At 38.1% G+C, this 23284-nt stretch overlaps 1 long non-coding RNA gene across 1 annotated transcript in view; it reads right to left on the bottom strand.

Moving 5' to 3' along the window:
- Nucleotides 1-2643: 2643 nt before the first annotated feature.
- The window catches only part of LOC122685995, a 225212-nt gene continuing 204571 nt past the window's right edge, over nucleotides 2644-23284 (bottom strand). Inside the window, exons 4-7 of the long non-coding RNA XR_006338602.1 lie at nucleotides 7556-7722; nucleotides 7336-7424; nucleotides 5907-6397; nucleotides 2644-2763 (exon numbers count right to left, since the gene is read on the bottom strand). This is a non-coding gene — a long non-coding RNA (uncharacterized LOC122685995). The remainder of the gene's footprint in view (nucleotides 2764-5906; nucleotides 6398-7335; nucleotides 7425-7555; nucleotides 7723-23284) is intronic.

Here is a 23284-nt window from a genome sequence, read left to right as displayed (position 1 = left end):
TAAAAAACTGGTTTTGTTTGACCTTCCAGGCAGGCAACATACTTGAAGAAGTCCTTGTGAGCAGGGGCACAGCATTCCCCTCACTAGTGAGTTCACATAAAATACCAATGGTGGCTCTCTTGCTTTATATAAAAATATATTTTATTAATAAATTTTTAAGTTTTATGAACTACTTTCAAGAGTGTGAATATAGGTAAACTTACATGTTTTCACGTTAAAATATTATCTTTTATCTGACCATTTATAATGAATCATGACACGTATTCAACACTGAAAAATATTTCTGAAAATTAAATAGAAATCAAGTGAAATCGAAGAAAAGTTTTTCATTTGTGTCAACTACACACACACACTCATGAGTTGTTTATATTAATGTCTATATAATAAAAAAGTATAATTATATATAATATACAACTATGCATACTCCTTAGTAATCTAAAATATGTCTATGTATATACACATTTTATATCCATATATATGTTTGTGTGTATATACATATATACACAATCAACTTTCTGTTAAAATATTTAGAAGTATACTAAAGAAAGAGTTAAGAAAAAAGTAACATATCAATTGCTTGTCCGAGAGTGTGTAATGATGGAAAGGAGAGAAAGGAAAAATGAGGGGAGAAAGGAAAAATGCTTGGGAGGCCAGCATATATCTGAGTAGGAAAGGGGCCACCAAGGACAGAGGAGGTAATTGAAAATACACCCTGGAACACAAAATATGTGTTTCCTCCATTCATAATTCTACTTCAGGCTACATATTTATGAAAGCACCATGAAGACTTGTTAACTACATCAAACTGCACTCACTCATCTTCAAAGTTATGTCTAACCTACTAGAAGGTCTAATGCATTATCAACTGGTGATTTTATATTCTAATTATCACTGACTCATCTTTTTTTGTCCCTTTCCTATTCCTAAATTATCTCAAAAAGCATAAAATGGATCCCTCTTGGTGACTTAACAGAAAAAAGAATCGCAGAGAACCCAAGAGTTGAAGGAGATAATGCCCTTGCAACATAATCACTCATCTGCAGTTTCTTTTCCAATATTTTCTCTGGAGAGTCAGACCTTCTTTCCACTTCAGGAGTGAAACCTTCCAGGAGGAAACTACACACAGGGCTTCACTAAACTGTCTATGTACCTCTGGTCACTAAAGAAATTATCCAAATACTAAGCCATCCTTGTCTCTGGAAGATTTAGTCAGTCATTCATTCAATGAACATCTAATTAAAAGTGTAAAACAAGGGACTTCCCTGATGGTCCAGTGGCTAAGATTCCTCATTCCCAATGCAGGGGGCCCAGGTTTGATCCCTGGTCAGAAAACGAGATCCCACATGCCACAATTAGGAGTTCTCATGGCACAACCAAAGATCCCATGTCACAGTTAAGACCCAGGGCAATTGAACAGATATATATATTTTTTAAAGTGTGTAAAACATTATTGTCAATAATTTTGGGACTAAAAAGATGAATGAGATTAGCCCCTACCCTTATAGGGCAAAACAGAATTTTTGTTAGATGGTGTATTAATATTCTTTCCAGTCGCCATATACTTAGCTATGTGACTAAGCATTTCCTGATGTGTCAAGAGGTATCAAATACCTAAAATATGTATTTTTAATGAACTTTAGTATTATCTTTATGAATTTATCTTGAGGAAAGAATCAGGCGTATGTGCATAGGTTTAACCACAAAAATACTCACTGAAGCATCATAAATCTCCTGACCAGCAATCTATAACTGGTTAATAACAGTTAACTTATTTGTTCATTTGCCAGAAAATGAACATCATTTTTGTCTATATAACAGTATGCATTAGTCTCTCTTCAGAGGCACGTAACATGGTAGGTACCTTTTTCAAGATCACACAGCTGAGAGATACACGGCAGGATTGTGGTCCAGATACCTATGTGGTTAGCCAGTGAGCTGTTAGCCCAGTTCACACAAAGCTACCTCTTACCTTCTGAACTGGAGCTCAGCCTCAGCTAAGGCCACCTGCTTATTTTATTAGCAAGGCACTCTTTCTGAGAACTGTATCTAACTGTCCCCTTACCTTTGTTCTTGATCACAGTAGCCAACTTATTTCCTTCATTGCATTTACCTGAGTGATTTTCTTCTTTAAATCAGTTTTAACAGCTTTATAGGGATGTACCAGAAAATTACTGGAAGAGTGTAATTCAATATTTTTTAAGTAAATTTGCAGAATTGGACAGTCATTACCATGAAGCAGTTTTAAAATGTTAATCCCATAAAATTCCACTGAACCCATTTGCAACCAATCCCAGCTCACATCCCCAGCCCCAGGAAACCAACTATCTCTATAAACTTGTTTTTTTCTAGATGGTTCATGTTAATAGAGTCATACTTCAGTCATCCCCAAAAGCAGTATTAGGACAAATAACCAAACTACCATTTTGGAAATACAGTATATATAGTACATGATGCCAAGTGTTTTGAGTACATATGTGATATGTTTTACAAAAATTGATTGTATCTAACATTATCCCCATTTTACAAAAGTACACATTGAAGTCTGGGGAAGTAAGACAATCACATGAGGTCTAATATCTAGTGAAAGCATTTGAATTTTTATTCAAGAGTGATTGATTCCAAAGCTCTTGACCTGGACACAGGGCTTGTGTTCTCTTCTGAACCTTTATGAGTTCAAGATGGTGACCTCAGTTGGACTAAGGCAGGGTAGCCTCTTTATAGATGAGGATCTTAGGTTGGGTGGTCAGATTCCCATTCTTGACCCTGTATCCAAAATATGCAAAAATAAAACACGTTACTAAGGAAATACATTTTAGAGCAAGTGGGTTAATGGAAGAACTCTTAGCAAATTTGGTCCTTTTTCAATCTGGTTACTCTGGCACCTCTAACATTTAAAAGAACTGGTTCCTGCAGAGGTCAATAACAGAGAATTTTCTTGTTGAGAGATATCCCTTATTCTGACTGCATATTTGCTTATCTAAAAAATGTCTCAGCCATAATTTCAAATTCTTGGGCCTGAAAAGATGAGGGATACCCTGTGGGCTTCTCACCTTGAGAGGGCATGGCTGTTCTCTTCCCACTTGGGACATTATTTTTTTAAGCTTTGTGTTTTGAATTGGAGCATGGCCAATTAACAACGCCGTGACCATTTCAGGTGGACAGCAAAGGGACACAGCCATACATATCCATGTATCCAGTGGCCCCTGCAAACCCCCTTCCCATCCAGCTGCCACATAACATCGAGCAGAGTTCCCTGTGCTCTGCAGTAGGTCCTTGTTGGTTAACCGTTTTAAATATAGCAGTGTGTACATGTCCATCCCAAATTCCCTAACCATCCCTTCCCTTCATCCTTCCCCCCATGACAACCAAAAGTTTGTTCTCTGAAGTCTGTTTCTGTATTGTATCATTTCTTTTTAGATTCTTGGGGATATTATTGCTCCCTTGCCAAGGAAGGCAATAATGTCTTTCTTCCTGGACCCAGGCAACTGGGAAATATTAAATCCAAGCCCTTCTGTTCCCTGTCACACCGAGGGCTCTCTGCTACCTGAGGGCTACTGCAATGGGACACTGCAAGTCAGGATCCTTCAGCCTTTGCAAGCCTGAGGGCTCGGGGTCTGTAACTCACGGCTGCCTTTCCCGCACTCTTGGGTTCTGGTTCTATTCTGGTCTCTGGGCCTCCAATAATTTGTGTGCATAGAGTAGTCACACCTCCAAGTGACAAATCTCTAAGAAGTTCTCAAAGAGTCCTTGAAAGAGGCAAAATGAGGTTTTGTTTTGTTTTTTTTCCCTTTCACAGGGTATTCAAGATTGCTTCAGAGGAAAGTACTCACAGAAAAGACAAAAGACTGTCAAGGCTGCTAACTTCTGTTCTTGGTAACTGCTGTTCACAGCCCTTGGACTGTGAGAGCTGGGAAAAAAGCTCATGCATTTTCATATGGAATAAGAGTTCCACATGGTAATCAGTTACTCAACGAAGAGAACTCTCCACTCAGTGACACAGCTGAAATTCCCAGGGAATCTCCTTTAATTTTGAGTGTCTAAGAAATACTTGGGCTTCCCTGGTGCCTCAGACAATAAAGAATCTGCCTGCAGTGCAGGAAACCTGGGTCTAACCCCTGGGTCGGGAAGATCCCCTGGAGGAGGGCAAGGCAACCCACTCCAGTGCTCCTGCCTGAAGAATTCCATGGACAGAGGAGCCTGGCAGGCTACAGTCCACAGGCCACAAAGAGTCAGACACGTCTGAGCAACTGACACTTTCACTTCACAGGGAACACTCGGACCAAACATTCTCAGAAATAATTACCTTGAGCAGCTATAAATCTCTATTGGTCATGAATTTCACATTTATCCTGCATATGGAAATGTCCATAAGGAAGCCAGTGTCTCTCCTTCACCAGGAATGTCTGAACAGGGACCATTAGCATCAGTGGCAGGAGCCACAGTCTGGGCTGAAATCAGATATCTAGACGGACTTAGATGTCCCACCTGGGAAGCACTTACTAATTGTCCAGCAAGGTGGGTATCTCCCGGGCGCTGGTTTAGCACCTGGGCCTTCCTTGGCTTCTCTACAGCTGCTGCTTCTAGGCTTCAGCATTACTCATTCACTACTGTTTAATTTCCTATGCCTGTATCATCTGAGGAGAGAGAGAACACGTCTTTTACTTTCATTTTTCCTTCCCCAGAAGTGTTCAATCCCCAGATTGAACAGAAGTGCTCTTTCCTTCCTGCTACCAAGACACAACGAGAGGCCAATCCTGGTCCACTCTGCACACTAGACTCACAGGAGGTTGTGTGACCACCACCCTCCATTTCAGTGTGTGTTACAGCTCAGCTCTGCCCTGACCCAGGAGCCTATTTCTCCTCCAGGGGTTTCTGCTCCTTCTCTCTCCTAAAATCGCTGCTTGCCACCTTTTCCCTTCTTTCTGCTTTGTTCTCTCTTTCTCCTCTGACCATTAGTCATCTTAATTATTTCTGTTATTGTTCCTTTAAAAGACACTGATTCCTTGTATCTGTACACGAATGTTACTATTTTAATTCCCTGTTAATTTGACACCTCTTTCTTCTCTTTAAGAACCTAGCAGCCCTGGGCTAATGAGAGTAGAAACAAATGGGAAAAAGTCTCAATACACGCCTAAAAGAAATTCTTAGGTTAAATTTCAGATAGGTAATCCTTAGCTTCCAGTACTATGACTGAAGCATGGGTGAGAACATGTTATATACTATGTATCATAAAGCTTAGGTAGCAAGTTTTCCTGTTTTATTGCACCTTCTACCTTTTTTTTTTTCTTGCTAGAAAATTATTTAGTACTTAACCTAACCAGACACTGGTCCCAAACCCTCTAGCCATTCTGTGGATAAACCAAGGCCCTGCTAAAATATTGTTCTGAGAGCAAGAGGGCTACACACTCCACTCGTGGGGTTACCCTGTGTTTATTACAACAGATAAACAGATCAATCTGTAGAGTCTATGTGACACTCAGATCAATCTGTAGAGTCTATCTTTCCAGAGTTCCATTTGTAAATCACAGCCATACCCCCTGGCTCCCAAATAATCTATTGGCCTCTGCATTCCCTTTGTCAAAAGTTGCAGTATCCTTCTCTCCAGAGCTCATTTTAAAAATATCTCCTGCTTATTAGCACTTTTGCACTCATGGTACTAATGAAAATTAGGAAATGATAAGATTCAGCTTCAAGATAACCTTGATGCATCTTGGAAATATTTTTTCCCCCTTAGGTAAAACTGGACAATCCTTAGTAATTCACATGAAAACTCCAATATCCGAGGATGCCAGAGAAACCCAAGCTGAGACTTTACTTGGCCTCTTAAATATGGGAGCATCACTATTGGAATGACAGAGTTTGCTGCGCCCAGTTCAAAATGAGCCTCTTGGTCCTCAAGCACTTACCGTGTTTCCCCTAGAAAGCCACCTGCCTTCCTCCTTCCCCTTACCTCTCTATGAATCTGAGAGGTGGATGCCGAGAGTGGTGCCAGCCATTGGAAGCAAGTCTTCTTTCTCCCTTTAAGCTTTGGCGTCAAAAGCAGCTGAGGATGTGTTGTGGGGAGAACAAGTTTCCACCTATGCTCTTTGCTCGATGTCATCCTTTTCCACATGGGTATCATGTTGGGGCTGACAATGTACAGTGCCCACAGGTAAGCAGGGGGCAGGCAAGTGTCCCCCAGAACACCAAGAATTCTTCTTGCCTCTAACTCATCTGTGTATTCTTTAGCATCTGGACCTGCATATCATACACCTTTAGGCAACTGCTCCCTTTAATGGTTGGACAGAGGAAAGGTAAGGGATTACAGGAGATAAAAAGAATCATCTCCACAATAATAGTGTTTTTGATCAGGCTATCTCCAGCAGATAACATGGGCGTCATCTTGTGGTCAGGTTAGCTAAGAAGAAAAAAGCGGAAAACAAGTGAATCTTTATGTCTGTACACCGCCCCCTGCCCCCCACACACACAACACAGATACTGAATATTTATACAATCTTGAGACAAAACTGAGTGACTTCACTTTCTTTTCTTTTTCTTTTTTAGGCACCATGATGGAGACTTCCATGTGTAGACTTAATTTCTGGTGAAAGCCTGGTAGGTGGCACGGAAGAGAAATGTTTCCTTCTTTTCTTCTCACCTTCTTTATTCCCAGACACTACTGCTAGGAGACTCACCAGCAGAGCACAGAGCCTTATTGACCAGACATGCTTCAGACTAGGTTGAAAACAGAAGGGTTTCTCCCTGAGAGCAGCCAATGCCTGTGGAACTCTTACGCGGGCTCTATTCTGTGCCCCTCCCAATACTCTCAAGTACCATCTGACAGTTATTTCTGCCTCTGACAGTTAACCTCTCAGTCTTTTCTGCTTTCAGCTAAAACCACTGGCTCCCACAGCTTCATTCACTGCCCCAGTCAGTGTGGCTTATCCTATTCTTCACACCCCTCACCCAGCAGAGTGTCTTAAGACATTTTTGTTCCCTTTGAGAAAATGGCCTCATGCTCTTAATATGACATAAAACCAGAAGAAATCTATCTATCCACCTACTTATCTATAATTTATTTTCCACAATGCATAATTTCAGGTTTCATCATAATGGTTACCACTAAAGAGAATTTCTACTGATATCCATGTTTGCTTTAGTCCAGTCTTTTAAAAGTTGAAGGGACTCCTAGCTTCCTGTTTGGCAATAACTTTCTGGGCTGCATTCCTTCCTTCTTCAGGGTTAGATGATTTCTCATTCTACCCTCCACTTCCTGAATCATTCCAGGTGAGAAAGAAACCAACATAAAGGCAGAAGCCATTGCTCAGATAGGCAGAAAATTTATGCCATAATTACCTCATGAAAATTGTGGTGAGCCTGAGGCTCCTATAGATGAGTCATTTGTTATTTGCAGGATCTGTTTCCTCAGGCATAACTGGTCTCCTCTAGAAGAAAAATGGTAACTTTAGCCTTTCTCCACTAAGTGACTGGAGTCTTCTATACCCCCTTCCTCCTCATAGAAAGCTTATCTCAATCAGCCCAATCTCTGTCCAAGTAGGGATACCCCAAAACTCACCTCTGCACCAGCAAGCAGCTTCTCTGATATCCTCAATTTCCAGATGCTTCTCAATTCAAAAGTATTTCATTGCAGTTGGTTTTCTCAGGCAGGGCGTACTGATCCTGCAGGTGCGTGGTCTGTCCGTGGTGTTCAGATGTGATCGAGTACAATCCACTTGTACACCTCTAAGACATCATGGGTACAACTTCCAATATTCCTCTACTCTAGTTGACTGTTGGGGTAGGAATGTTGCCCAGGTCTGGAGCTTTCTTTACCTCATCAGTTACTCCCCAGAATTCTGCAGTCTCATATTAAGTTTACCTAAACCAACTGTCTCTCAGCAGTAGTTTATTTTTCTCAAAGGAAATGCCCTAACATACCCACTTTATATCACACCCTTTTAACTATATCTCTATTTGGACATGCATGAATATTTGGTTTGGGGAAAAGTTATCCTCCTAGTCAAAAATACCCTAAATCACTATGTCCTCCTGCACATCACCTTCAGGAAACAACTCTTTAGCCTCTGAGATGGCTTCCTTATATATTTACATATTTTGTCTTGCTTTCATCTTATAAAAGAGATATGTATATGGTTTTAAGTAGCATGTGAAAAATTTTAGTGGCTTCATATGTCATGTTTTCATATGTCATAATATTCTCAATTTCAATTAATTTGAATGAAAATATTTTAATATGAAAAACATAACATTTATGTTACATGTTCTTTTCCCTCTTACTGTAATCTTTTGCTCCATTCTTACAAGTTAGATCATGCAATGAGACTTTGAACATTTTAGTAGCCCTTGAAACATATTTACCCACTACCCTTCCATAAATGTATTAATTGTTTCCCCTACAACCAAAAGTACAGAGGTATGATTATGACCTTTGTGCAGTGCAGTCAGAAAAAACCTTAATAAGGATCCCGAGGTATGATTGAGAAAAATTAGGTCTCAAATTCCCAGTCTAAGTTTCAAAAATTCTCTAAAGCATGACAGGTGATCATTTAACCAAATTCTTCCTTGAACTGTATATATGCCAATTTCCCCTGTTCATTTATTTTACAGTATTAACAATTCTCAAACTCATATCTAAATGACAGTTTGAAAATACAATCCTCTTTTTCTCCCTCATATCCTACCCTTGATGTAAAGAAGAAACCAAAACTTGAAAAACAGTTTTTCAACAGTAAAATGATTTTCTCTTTCAGAAACCACTGGGCAATTTTACAACTATATGTCATAACACATTTGAAAACAATTAAATTTCTAAAAGCAAATATGTATTATTTTTCAGTATGTGTGTGTGTGTGTGTGTGTATCCCATGTTTACAATATGTGAAGATTCAAACATATGTAGACAGTGTCTGAGATGATGTTGCAGAAAGCCAACCTTCTTGACATCTTTCAATGAAGTACTTTCTGACCTCTAGAGTAGAGGAGATTGACCAGATTAAGTCTGGCTCAATAGCAAAGCCTCTATATCACAAGACTAAATTAATTTTAATACATTTATCAACGTCTTAGCCTTCTAAATCTATCAGACAGCCATGTTCGCATTTTAGAAACTGCAGTCTTAAGAAAACAGAGTGAAGCTTTCAAAAGTGATGTTTCACTTAAACTTTAAAGTCGTATGTGCAAATGCAACACTGCTTTCATTCCTTAGCAATGAAGAGACATACAAGATTTAGGAGAAATAGGAATAAAAATAGAGAAGGAGAAAATAGGCTTTATCATTTCGCAATTAAAAATGGATTGATGTAAAGTAATGGCACCAGGAAAAGTAATGGACTAAGTTATGGTGTTTGCTACTTACATAATTAATGTGTGTGTACATACATACACACACACACGTGCATACATATATATACAGATACATATATATTTATACACATAGATACATATATATGTACACATAAAAACATGTATCTAAAATTCCTCCAAGTGAAACCATTTGTTCAGATGCAACAGTATGAAATACTAGAGGTAAATGGCTAGACAGACACATCAGTGCCAATGCTGAATGGAATGAGGACTAGAAATATGGAGATAAAACCCTTTAACTTTTACAAACTGAATTTCAAAGATGAGAGAAGGATTGAAACCTAATTGGTTATATTCAAATCTCTGCTTCTGAATATTGATCTTGTGATTTGAACTTGCTGCACTCCTATTTATGGGAAATATGGTAAATAAGAATAAACTTCCCTTTTAAATTTAATTTCCAAATTTTGAAATTCATTATAATTTAGCAAGGACATCATTTTGGGAGGAAACTGCAGTAAGTCAAAGAGAGCAAATTTTATGTTAATGAATTTTCTAGTAAGTGAATTCAAGTCACCCATGGAATAAGGGCCATATATGTAAACATAAACAGAGAAGGAAAAAATAAAGAATCAAGGAGAAAAAAGAAAATTGATTTTTTTTCTTTAGATTATTTTCATCATAGAATAAGGTAATGTGCCCAGGATTTTTAATTTCATAGAATTATAAAACAAAGTATGTTCCTGCTTCTTATCAACTACTTCTTTGCATAAATGCTTTATAAAATGCACATTACTGTCAGTATCTTCTTCCTTTTTTCAAAACACTAATAAGTCTTTGAAGTTACCTAGGTTCATCTCATGTATGATTTCTCTGGATATCTCCAAAAGTATTTATAGGCTCTGTATAATTCATCAGTTTCTCACATCACTCATCTCTATTTTCTATTATTGTGTTATTACCATTCTCTTCCTTGCACAAAATAGAAATAACTAAATCACTTTTAGAACTTTTTTATCTTTCAAGAAAGAAGGACTTACCAACTTATTGGGCAAGGTAATGATTATAATTATTCTCTTCAGTTGAAACTTACTTTTTAAATTAAAATAAATAAATAAAGGAGATAAAAAGTAAACAAACCACTTGGGTAAATGGAAATTCAGATTTAATAATCAGTAACAACAATTGATTGGTCAGGATTGTACCTGGTCACTACTAGAGAGATCAAACTGAGTGTATTGTAGTTATCTCCACAGGGGCAGGTTGGATCCCCAAATTGGTTTAGATATTCAGATTGTTGATGCCACACATGTATCAAGAGGCTAATAACATATTTTCTTCTAAGTATTTCCAAATATGGTTTGAGAGAGAAGGAAGGGCTGACTGACTTAGAGTGTTATGGTGATTGGGGGTATAAAGGCTGAAGCTTCTGGGGTGAGGTTGGGCATTCTGAACTTCTCACTGCAGTCATGGGAAGAAACACTTAGTTTTTCTTATCAGATTGTCCAGATAGAGAGGAAGGAGAAGGATGGAGCTTGAAAGTTGTTAGCAGTTAAATGTCAAAAAAGGAATCAGAATCTTGATCACAAATGATTAAAAAAAAAAATTAAAGTGACTTCTGGAATGGGAAAAAAAAAACACACTATAGAAACTTATGAACAAATAAAGCAAATTAGCTTTGGGTTCAATACTTGCATGTGATTACATCTTGCCTCTTAAATGTTTCATAATTTTCTTTTTTCCATAGTTAAGATATGGATGTTACGGTGGATGTTAAGATATGGATGTTAAAGTGGTTAAACTGCTCTGGCATCTCTACCATATTAACTATCAGGGCTTATTAACTCATCTAGTTGATTAGACAGTTATCTTTTTACTCACTTATCACTCTGTGATCAATGAGAATACAATACACAGAGGAAAAACTTAGCTGAAATATATGTGCAATAGTAAAATATAAATTATATCTGCTTAAAAATGGCTCCCCTTATTCTAGATAATGATTCTGTAAAAGTCAGAGGTTATATGAATCAATGACTTAACAAGAATTAGTAAATTAAAAGTGCTGGGGAACTTTCCTTGCAGTCCAGTGACTAAGACACAACACTGCTACTGCAGGCCTGGGTTTGACCTCTGGTTGGGGAATTAAGATCCCATGTGCAGCTCAGCACTCCCATATGGGGCTTCCCTGGTGCTCAGACGGTAAAACGTCTGCCAGCAATGCAGGAGACTGGGGTTCTATCCCGGGGTCGGAAATGGAAACTCACTCTGGTCCTCTCGCCCGGGAAATCCCATGGACAGAGGAGCCTGGTAGGCTACAGTACATGGGGTCCCAGAGAGCTGGACTGAGCAACTTCACTTTCACTTTTACTTTCATGCAGCTCAGCACAGTCATAAAATAAAAATAAATAAAAGTAAACTTTTAAAGATTTATTTTGTAAAGTGCTGGGAGAATCAGAATTGAAAAGAGGAAAAAAAATTTGGATTCTTACCCCATAACAATACATACAGTGATTTCAGATTTAATGTGAATACAGTAAGTTTTTAAAACTCCTAAACTGAGAAGATTCAGCTAACATCCACAGAAAATATGACTCTCTATGTTAGAAATCAGCATACTGGAAGACTGGCAGACTCAACAACATAAAAACAGTTCTTGTGATGCTAGCAGCACTGGTAATAACAATAACAAGAGTAGTAATGCCTCTGAGACAATCATAATTAAAAGAACACATTGGAAAAATATGTACAAGTAACATCTTATGTATAGAGCTTAAACATTATAATAAGAAGCCTTTAGTAGCTAATTAGACAAAGAAATATTATAAAGAGATAATTTTAAATGAAGAAAACAAAAGCAGAAGATGTGATCTTCACACAGAAAATACACATGAAAAGAGAGAGAAGAAAGGGAAAGAACTCTGGGATAGCCATTTTTAACTAAGATTAGAGAATAATTATATAATACTCTATTCAGATCTGTATAAGGCAAGATGGACACTCAGAGGTGTTGCTATTAGAAGCACAGGGGCTCCAATCAAGATGTCAAGCTAAAAGGATGCGGAGCTGACCTCCTCCCACAAACATATCAGAAATACATCTATATGTGGTAAAAACCAAAAAAAAAAAAAAAAGCTACTGAATACTGGCAGAAGATCTCAGATATCCAAAAGTGCAGAAGGATCCATGTATCTGTGGGAAATTCTTAAAGAAATGGGAATACAAGACCACCTAACCTGCCTCCTGAGAAATGTGTATGCCAGTCAAGAAGCAACAGTTAGAACCAAACATGGAACAACGGACTGGTTATAATTGTGAAAGGAGTACATCAAGGCTGAATATTGTCACATTGTCTTTTTAACTTATATGCAAAGTACATCATGCAAAATGTTGGGTTGGATGAAGCAAGCACCAGCTGCAGTCAAGACTGCTGGGAGAAATATCAATAACCTCAGTTATGCAGATGATACCACCCTTGGGCAGAAAGCAAAGAGGAACTAAAGAGCTTCTTGATGAAAGTGAAAAAGGAGAGTAAAAAAGTTGGCTTGATACTCAATGTTCAAAAACTAAGATCATGGCATCTGGTCCCATCACTTCATAGCAAATAGATGGGGAAACAATGGAAACCATAACAGACTTTATTTTTTTTGGTCTCCAAAATCACTGCAGATGGTGACTGTAGCCATAAAATTAAAAGACACTTGCTCCTTGGAAGAAAAACTATGACCAACCTAGATAGCATATTAAAAAACAGAGACAAAACTTTGCCAACAAAGGTCCATCTAGTCAAAGCTATGGTTTTTCCAATAGTCATGTGAGGATGTGAAAATTGGACTATACAGAAAGTTGAGTGCTGAAGAATTGATGCTTTTGAACTGTGGTGTTGGAGAAGACTCTTGAGACTCCCTTGGATTGCACGAAGATCCAACCAGTCCATCCTAAAGGAAATCAGTCCTGAATGCTCATTGGAAGGACTGATGCTGAAGCTGAACCTCCAATACTTTTGGCCACCTGATACAAAGAACAGACTCCTTGGAAAAGACCCTGATGCTGGGAAAGATGAAGGCTGGAGGAGAAGAGGACAACAGAGGATGAGATGGTTGGATGGCATCACCGACTCAATGGACATCAGGTTTGAGGAAGCTCTGGGAGTTTGTGATGGACAGGGAAGCCTGGTGTGCTGCAGTCCATGGGGTCACAAAGAGTTGGACATGACTCAATAACTTAGCAGAACTGAACTCCATGTAACTGGGTAGGACAAAAGAGAGAAAAGTTGGGGGATCAGAACCATATATGTGTCCCTGAGAGGGAGCTGTGGAAGAGGAAAAGTTCCCACACCTTGGAAAGCACCTTCACCCACAGGAAGAGCAGCTTGGACTGAAAGTGAGCTTCAGAGGCTCAAGAGGAGAGTGTAGAAGCCAGTCTGCAGCAGGCAGAAGAGAGAGAGACCAGCGCAGATGGCCCGTGCCACCGTCCTGCACTCCCCAGCCCTAGACACCATCAGCTGGTGCACACAGGGTCAGGGTGCTGGAACCCAGGCTTCAGAGGACAGACCCAGGCAGAGAACCGTGGCTGGATGCATGAAGAAGGCCCGAAGGGGCTGGAGTGGAATGGCGGCAACCAGTACAGAGTAGGTCAGTTCCACCATGAGAGCGAAGGGTCATTATTAAAGAGTATAGGAAGGAAGGGGTGGGGCCCATCAAACAGCCTCTCTGAGCACGCTCGGCCAATGCAGCGCTGTCTCTAAGGAGGGAGCAAATGCGGGGGTGGAGGGGAGGAGTGGGGGTGTGCCCACATGCTGTGGCAGGGCTGAAGTCAGATGCTTCCCAGAGGCTTGTGATCTAGGAAGCAGGGCTGACATCTGAGCCCTCTCCACATGACTGTAGGATCTGTGGACTTCTGCCAAGCTGCCAGCTTTGCAAACTCAGTGCCTGCAGGACACCAAGGTGAACCACAGGTGTCCCGTGGTGGGGACACGCCCGGCCTTAGCAGCTGTGGATTTGGTGGATGTGTGTACATGGAGGCTGGGTGGGGCCTCCCTGCTTTCACTGCAATGAGGACACAGCCATAGCGAATCTTTGGGATGCAGCAAGAGCAGTTAGTTCTTAGAGTGAAGTTCATGGTGATACAGGCCTCCCTTAAAAAGAAAACGAAAAAGAAAAGTCTCAAACAACCTAAGCTACCAACTAAAAGAATTAGAAGAAGAAAAACAAAACCTCAAGTCAGAGAAAGGAAAGAAATAATAAAGATCAGAGGCAATAAATAAGATAGAGGTTGAACAACAATAGACAAAATCAACAAAACCAGTATCTGGTTCTTTGAAAGGATAAATAAAATTGACAAACCTCTGGCCAGGCTCACCAAGAAGAAAAGAGAGAGGATTTAAATAAAATAAGAAATGAAAGATAAGAAATAATAATTGATACTACAGAAATAGGCAAAAAGCCCTTGGAGAGTACTATGAACAATTAGATGTCAAAAAATCTGACAACCTAGAATAAATGGACATGTTTCCAGGAAGCTATAGCCCACCAAAATTGAATCATGAAGAAATAGGTAATTTGAACAGATCAATTACTAGAAGTGAAATAAAATCTGTAATAAAGTTCCGACAAACAGAAGTCCAGGACCAGATGGCTCCACAGGTGAATTCCACTGAACATAGAGAGAAGAACATAAACCAACCTTTCTAAAAAACTCATCCAAAAAATTGAAGAGGAAGGAACATCCCCAAAGACATTCTATGAAGCTACTATCACCCTGGTACCAAAAACAAAGACACTGCTCAAAAAGAAAATTACAGGCAGAAGACCTAAATAGACATTTCTCCAAAGAAGACATACAGATGGCCAACAGGCACATAAAAAGATGTCCAGCATCACTAATTATTACAGAAATGCAAATCAAAACTACAATGAGATATCACCTCACATCAGCCAGAATGGCTATCATCAAAAAATCCACAAACAATGTTAAATTACCCAGGTCTTTTGTCACAGAACTAAAGTTTATATTGAATCACAAAAGACAGCATTGCCAAAGCAATTCTGAGGAAAAAGTTGGAAAACCACGTGAAAATCAATGCAATTTAAAGACAGCCTATTACCATACACAAAAATCAACTCAAAATTGTTTAAAGATTTAAATATAAGACACACCATAAAACCTCTAGAAGAGAACATAAATCATACGAATGATTTCTGACACAAATCATACCAATGTTTTCTTAGGTCAGGTCCCAAGACAATAGAAATAAAATAAAAATAAGCAAATGAACCTAATCAAATGTACAAGATTTTGTATGGCAAAGGAAACCATAAACAATATTAAAAGATAACCTATGGACTGGGAGAAAATATTTGTAAATGATACAACAAATTCAAACTAGGATTTAATTAGTTCCTCGTGTCTGACTCTTTTGTAACCCCATGGACTGTAGCATGCCAGACTCTTCTGTCCATGGAATTCTCCAGGTAAGAATATTAGAGTGGGTAGCCATTCCCTTCTCCAGGGGATTTTTCCCAACCCAGGGACTGAACCTGGGTCTCCTTCATTGCAGGTGGATTCTTCACTGTCTGAGCCACCAGGGAAACCCACAAAATATATATAAATAGCCCACGCAACTCAATAATAATAATAAAAATTTAAATGGGCAAAACAGCCACTTAACCAAAGAAGACATACAGATGGACAATAAGCACATGAGAAGATGCTCATCGTCACTAATTAATAGAGAAATGTAAATCCAAACTTTTATGAGGTAGCACCTCATACAGAATGGCCATCACTAAAAAATCTACAAATAATAAATGGTAGATAGGGTGTGGAGAGAATGGAACCCTCCTACACTGCTGGTGGAAACATAAATTAGCACAGCCACTACAGAAAACAGTATAGAGGTTGCTTAACACACTAAAAGCAGAGTTATTATATGACCCAGCACTTCCACTCCTGGGCATACATCGAAACAAAACTATAATTTGAAAATATACACGTACCCCTATGTTCACGGCAGCACTGTTCACAACACCCAGGATACGGAAACAGCCTAAAGGTCCACTGCAGATAAATGTCAATGATAAGTGGACAATCAAGAGGTGATGTGTGTGTGTGTTTACACACACACACACACACACACAGTGGAATACTACTCAGCCACAAAAAGAAGAATCAAATAATGCCATTTGTAGCAACATGGATAGACACAGACATTATAATATTAAGTGAAATAATTTAAAAAGAGAAAGGTAAATACCATATGATATTACTTTTATGTGGAATCTAAAATATGATACAAATAAATTTACCCATGAAACAGAGACAGACTCATAGACATAGAAAACAGTGTTACGGTTGCCAAAGGGGAGGTGGGTTGGGAAAGAGATGGAATGGAAGTTTGGGATTAGCAGATGCAAACTACTATATATAGCATGGATGCACAGAAAGGTATAGTGTAGGGAACAGTATTCAGTATCCTGTGGATAAATTGTAAAGGAAAAGAAAATTTAAAAGTACATATATGTATAAATGAACCACTTTGTTGTATAGCAGAAACTAACAGAACATTGTAAATCAACTATACTTCAATAAATGCATATTTTTTTAAAAAAGAAAAAGCTTATACATGCATCTACATATTCATAGCAGCATTGTTCACGACTGCCAAGATATGGATGCAACCTGAGTGTCCATCAACAGATGAATGGATAAAGAAGATGTGAAATGCATGTATATAATGAAATACTACTTAGCCAAAAAGGAATGATTTTGCCAACATAGATGGACTTGGAGGGCATTATGCTAAGTGAAATAAGTCAGATCAATATTTATATGTGGAATCTAAAAAATGCAATAAATTAGTGAATATAACACAAAAGAAGCAGATTCACAGATATAGAGAACAAACTAGTGGTTACCAGTGGAGAGAGGGGAAGAGGAGGGGCAATACAGGGGTAGGTGATTAAGAGTTATAAACTATCATGCTATAAAATAAATACAGGGATATAATGTACAACACAGGGAATATGGCAAGTATTTTACAATGACTACAAATCTACCATCACCTATAAAAAGTGTGAATCATAGCAGTGTACATCTATATACTATATATATATATATACATATATATACTATATATATAAAACATTGCACGTCAATAATATTTCAATTTTGAAAGATCCCTGCTTTCACTGAAAACAAAAAGAAGCATGAATAGGGATACTTGGATGGGTCATTTATCAAACTACAACAGAGTCTCAAAATATACGCTCATTATCTTAGTAACTGAATTTCTGGTATATCTTATGGTTAAATAAGACACAAATCTAGAATAAAATAACTTTATGGATGAATATTCAAGTTATTTATAATAATATTTTATTATTAAAAATTACAGGACATCCAGTCTTTGATAATAGTCAAAAAGCTTTTTTAAAATTATGTATCCATTGTATGATACATAATGCCTGTATTAAAATATAGTACCTTTAAAAATCAGGAAAATACATGAAAATTCTTGATCAGACATATTGTAAAGCAAAGCAAACATCTGAACATTAAAGATAATCACTAGAATGTAAGCTCCACAAGGGATGAAGGGTTTTGTTATTCTACTGTCACTGTAGATTACTGCTATATCCCAACCATATAAACTAGAGCCTGGTAACAAAGCTGGCATTCAACAAATATTTATTTAATTAATGAGAAAGATGTCTTATATTCCTTTCACATAAATGGACTAAAATATTAACTATAATTATGAATATTGATGAGATTATGGACATTTCCGTTCTCCACATAACATGTCAAGAACTTTTAAATTTGACTTGTGAATATAAAATCACTTTCAAAAATACCGATTTCATTATAAAATCAATACAACCATACTTTGTTTTAAAAATAAAATAATTAAAATTTTACCATATAATTTCAATTATTCTTATCACTTTAAGGTATTGCTTTTAAATCAGATTTGTGGGCATATATTGTCAAGTGTTAGGCATAGATCATGCCATTTTACCTTTCAGTACATTTATTACTCTTCAGTTAGCACCTGTCCTTGTGTCTGTATTGTATTCATCATCATCCGTGTTAATGGATGTTGAACACTTCTTTGAATGAATTGTTGTTAACTAATCTTCTTTGTTGAGTGTGATGGTTAAGTTTCTGCGTCAGTTCCAATGAACCATGAGGTGCCCAGATATTTAGTCAAATGTTATCATGGATGTTTCTGTGAGGGTTTTCTCCAGATGAGATTAATGTTTAAATTGGTAGACTCAGTAAAGGAGATCACCCTGTCTAATGCTGGTAAGGCTCATTCAATCAGCTGAAACCTGAATAGAACAAAAAGGCCGACCTTCTCAATAAAAGAACTTCAAGCCTGAATGCCTTTGAACTGGGACACAGGTTCTTCCTGGATCTCAAACCTGCTGGCCTCTGAACTAGAACCACACCATTGGCTGTCCAAGCTCTCAGGCTTGCATGTACAATATGCACATACACACACGTTTCAAGATCGATACCCAGCAAAAACATCATTCATGATGACGGAGAGCTTAGATAACCTCATGCGTGCCTGCTCAGCCGCTTCAGTTGTGTCTGACTCTTTGCTACCCTATGGACTATAGCCCGCCAGGCTCCTCTGTCCATGAGATTCTCCAGTCAAAACTACTGGAGTGGATTGCCATGCCTTCCTCGAAGGGATCTCTCCAACCCAGGGATCAAACCAGTGTTCAGTTCAGTTCAGTCACTCAGTTGTGTCTGAATCTTTGTGACACCCTAGTCTGCAGTATGCCAGGCCTCCCTGTCCATCACCAACTCCCAGAGCCTGCTCAAACTCATGTCCATCGAGTCGGTGATGCCATCCAACAATCTCACCCTCTGTCATCCCCTTCTCCTCCTGCCTTCACTCTTTCCCAGTGTCAGGGTCTTTTCCAATGAGTCAGTTCTTCCCATCAGGTGCCCAAAGTACTGGAGTTTCAGCTTCACCATCAGTCTTTTCAATGAACATTCAGGACTGATCTCCTTTAGGATGGACTGGTTGGATCTCCTTGCAGTCCAAGGGACTCTCAAGAGTCTTCTCCGACACCACAGTTCAAAAGCATCAATTCTTAGGCACTCAGCTTTCTTTATCGTCCAACTCTCACATCCATACATGACTATTGAAAAAACCATAGCTTTGACTAGACAGACCTTTGATGGCAAAGTAATGTCTCTTCTTTTTAATATGCTGTCTAGCTTGGTCATAGCTTTTCTTCCAAGGAGCAAGGGTCTTAATTTCATGGCTGCAGTCACCATCTTTAATGATTTTGGAGCCCAAGAAAAATGTGTCTACTGCATTGTGGGTGGATTCTTCACCCACTGAGTCACCTGGGAAGCCCAAGATAAACCTCAAACTTCAGTCCCTGGGTTGGGAAGATCCCCTGGAGGAGGACATAGCAACCCACTCCAGTAGTCTTGCCGGGATAATCCCCATGGATAGAGGAGCCTGGCGGGCTACAGTCCATGAGTTGTAAAGAGTCAGATATGACTGAGCAACTAAGCACAGCTCAGCACAAGGTAAGAAATGGAGCTCTTCTCACCATGATGCCGACCTTAAAAGAAAGTCTAACGGAGTTCTTGAAAGAGAGGCGAACAATGAAAGGAACAATCTTAGGATATCAGGAAAAATATAACTTGGTAAACATAATATGAAAAATGGAATAGGCATGCCTCTTACTCTTGGGTTTTTAAAATTGTGTTTGATGGTTGAAACAAAAGATATAATGCTTTCTGATGTGATTTTTCTATACAGAGAGAGAATATTTAAGACAATTAGCTTATAAATAGGGAGAACAAAGGAACACAAAGAGAAGTAAGATTTCTACCTGTCCCTCAACCCTTGCAGACTGTGATAAGCTACATATATGTAACATAACACCTAGAGAAAACAACAAAAACGCTATACATAGATATATGCTCAAAAACACTATAGATAAATCAAGTAAGAGTTCTCAATTTGATCAAGAAATATGCAAGAAAGTACAAAGAAATAACTGAGGAATAACAGAAAAAAAGAAAATGGCATGCATAGGCTCTAAAATATCTATATCTATTATAAAATTTCTAGATTCACAAAAAAAAGAGAGATTAGCAAAGTGGAATTAAAAAACATGACCCAATTATATTCTGTCTATAATGAACTCACTTCAAATATAACAATACAAGCAGACTGAAAGAAAAAAGTAGAAAATACATACAATGAAAATATCAATCAAAAAAAGCAAAAGTGTCTCTATGAGTATAAAATAAATGTGATTTAAAACCAAAGAACATCACCAGAGATGGAGAAGGACATTATACAATGATTGAAAAGAGCCATTCCACCAATAGTACACATAATCCTAAATGTGCGTGTGTCAAACAATACCCTAAAAATCACTGAAAAATAAAAAAGATAATCTCCAAAATATGTGGAAATTAAAAAAGCACACTTCTAAATAATCCAGATATCAGAGAGGAAGTCTCAGGAAAACAAAAATTTCATTGAACTATATGAAAATGAATATAAAACATATCAACATTTGTGAGATATAGTTATTTTAGAAACAAGAGTGATACTTTTATGTATTTACACACATTATGAAAGAGGAAATAATTCAAATCTTGAGCTCCCATGGCGATTATCAACCAAGAAGAAGAGTAAAATAAACTCCAATACTGAGTGGGTTGCCATTTTCTACTCCATGTATCTTCCTGCCCCAGGGATCAAACCCACATCTTCTGCATCTCCTGCATTGACAGGCAGACTCTTTACTACTGAGCCACCAGGGAAGCCCAAATAGTTTATAAGTGTTAATTAAGTGTTCGGTAGAATTATTCAGTGAGAATGTTGGTATTGGGAATTTATTGAGAGTGAGTTTGTTTTCATGATTGCAGATTAAATGTCTTTGTTAGTTGTAGAGCTATTCAGACTATCTGTCTTATATTAGGTGAGTTGTGAAAGCCTTTGTTTTTGAGGAAGTGGCTCATTTCATCTAGTTTATAATATGTGTGTAGAGGTATTGGTAGCATTTCTTTGTCATCCTTTTAGTATCTTCGGGGTCCTTTATAGTGATAATCCTCTATTTAATTGTTGATATTGGTAATTTTAGTAATTTGAATCTTCTCTTTTTTTCTTTGTCATTCTTGCTAGAGATTTATCTATTTTATTGCTCTCTTCAAAGTACCAGCTGTTTTGCTGATTTTTCTTTATTGCTGTTATTTTAAATATTATTGATTTATATTCTTATGTTTAGTACATTTTTTTTTTTTTTGCTTTCAGAATTAGGAACTATATCAGTTTCCTATTGCTACTAAATAAATCACCACAAACTCATTACCATAGTAAAACACCATGTTTCTTATAGTTTTGGAAGTCAAAATCCAGAATCAGCCTCACTGAGCTAAAGTCTTGGCAAGAACTGGTTCCTTTGGAGACTGAGAAGAGACTCTGTTTCTTTAACTTCTTCAACTTCTAGAAGTCACCTTGAACATTCTTTGGCTCATGCTCCCTGCCTTTTGCTGTTTTTGGTCACATTTCCAACTTCTACTCATTCTGATTCTTCTACCTCCCTAAGAACACTATGATAACACCTAAATAATCCAGCATTGGCTTCCCAGATGGTGCAGTGCTAGAGAATCTGCCTGCCAATGCAGGAGACACCAAGTTTGATCCCTGGGTTGGGAAGATTCCTTGGAGTAGGAAATGGTAACTCACTCCAGTATTCTTGCCTGAAAAATTCTATGGACAGAGGAGCCCGGCAGGCTACAGTCCATAGGGTCAAAAAGAGTAGGACACAACTGAATGACTGCCCTCAGATTGTTACCACACCAAATAATCCAGGATACTCTTCCCATTTCAAGATTCTGAACCTAGTCACATATGCAAATTCCTTTTTGCCCTATCAAGTAACATAATCATAGATTCTTAGAATTAGGACATGGAGCCATTATTTAGCCTATCCCAGATATAGATGTTGTGCTTGGGGGAGAGGTAGGATTTGAGATAAATATTTGAGAGTTATTAACTTGGTCTGAGAGTTGATATTCTACATGCAAATAAAACTACAGACTAGAACTTTAAAGAAAACAGGAGGAGGAAAAGGGCATTGGAGAGACTAAAATTAGTAGGAAGATGAGGAGTTGGAGTAATGGAAACATCAAAGTGGAGCCTGAAGCCTGATGCCATTCAAGTGAATTTTGTGAAATTAGTTGATCAACTTTGCCAGGCAGTGAGAGGTTAAGAAAAAGCTGATTAAATCTTACTGAATTTAGCCTAAAAAGTGCTATTTCAAAACACAGTTTTAAGGATGGCAATCAGACAACTTGTTGACAAACAATAAGTTATAAAGTGGAGAATGTGAATTCTAACATGATCTTGAACTATAGTGGATGACAGGCTTCCCAAGTGGTGCTAGTGGTTAAGAACCTGCCTGCCAATACAGGAGATGTAACAGACCCAGGTTGGATCCCTGAGTGGGGGAGAAGGAAATGGCTACCTACTCCAGGAATCTTGCCTGAAGAATCCCATGGACAGAGGAGCCTGGCAGGGTACAGCCCATGGGATCACACAGAGTCGGACACAACTGAAGCGACTTAGCAGGCATGCACACAGCTCTTTTAGTTGTTTGCTGTATAATCGGTGGTAACTTCTCTGAATCTCACATTTATCACATTTAAACAGAAATAATGGTACCTGTCTTGCAGGGTTGTTATGGTATTTAAAGGTGATAATAATTATGAAAGTGTTCAGTACATTTTCATCAAATGGAGTCTTGTCACTAGAAGGACACAATTATAGATTCAAAAAAAAAGTTTCCACCTTTATCTCTGAAATGGAAAATTACAAATGGCAGATTCAGAGACATGACTATTTTACCAAACATGAAAAACATTAACAGAGGGAATGACACAGCAGAGTACATCATGAAGATAAGTTCAGCAGAAAATCTGGTGTGGGTTT

Source organism: Cervus elaphus, chromosome 29 (assembly GCF_910594005.1).
Source record: "Cervus elaphus chromosome 29, mCerEla1.1, whole genome shotgun sequence".
In the NCBI taxonomy this organism is placed as follows: domain Eukaryota; kingdom Metazoa; phylum Chordata; class Mammalia; order Artiodactyla; family Cervidae; genus Cervus; species Cervus elaphus.
Note: the sequence above shows the minus strand (reverse complement) of the source record. Positions and strands in the feature narration are given on the sequence as shown.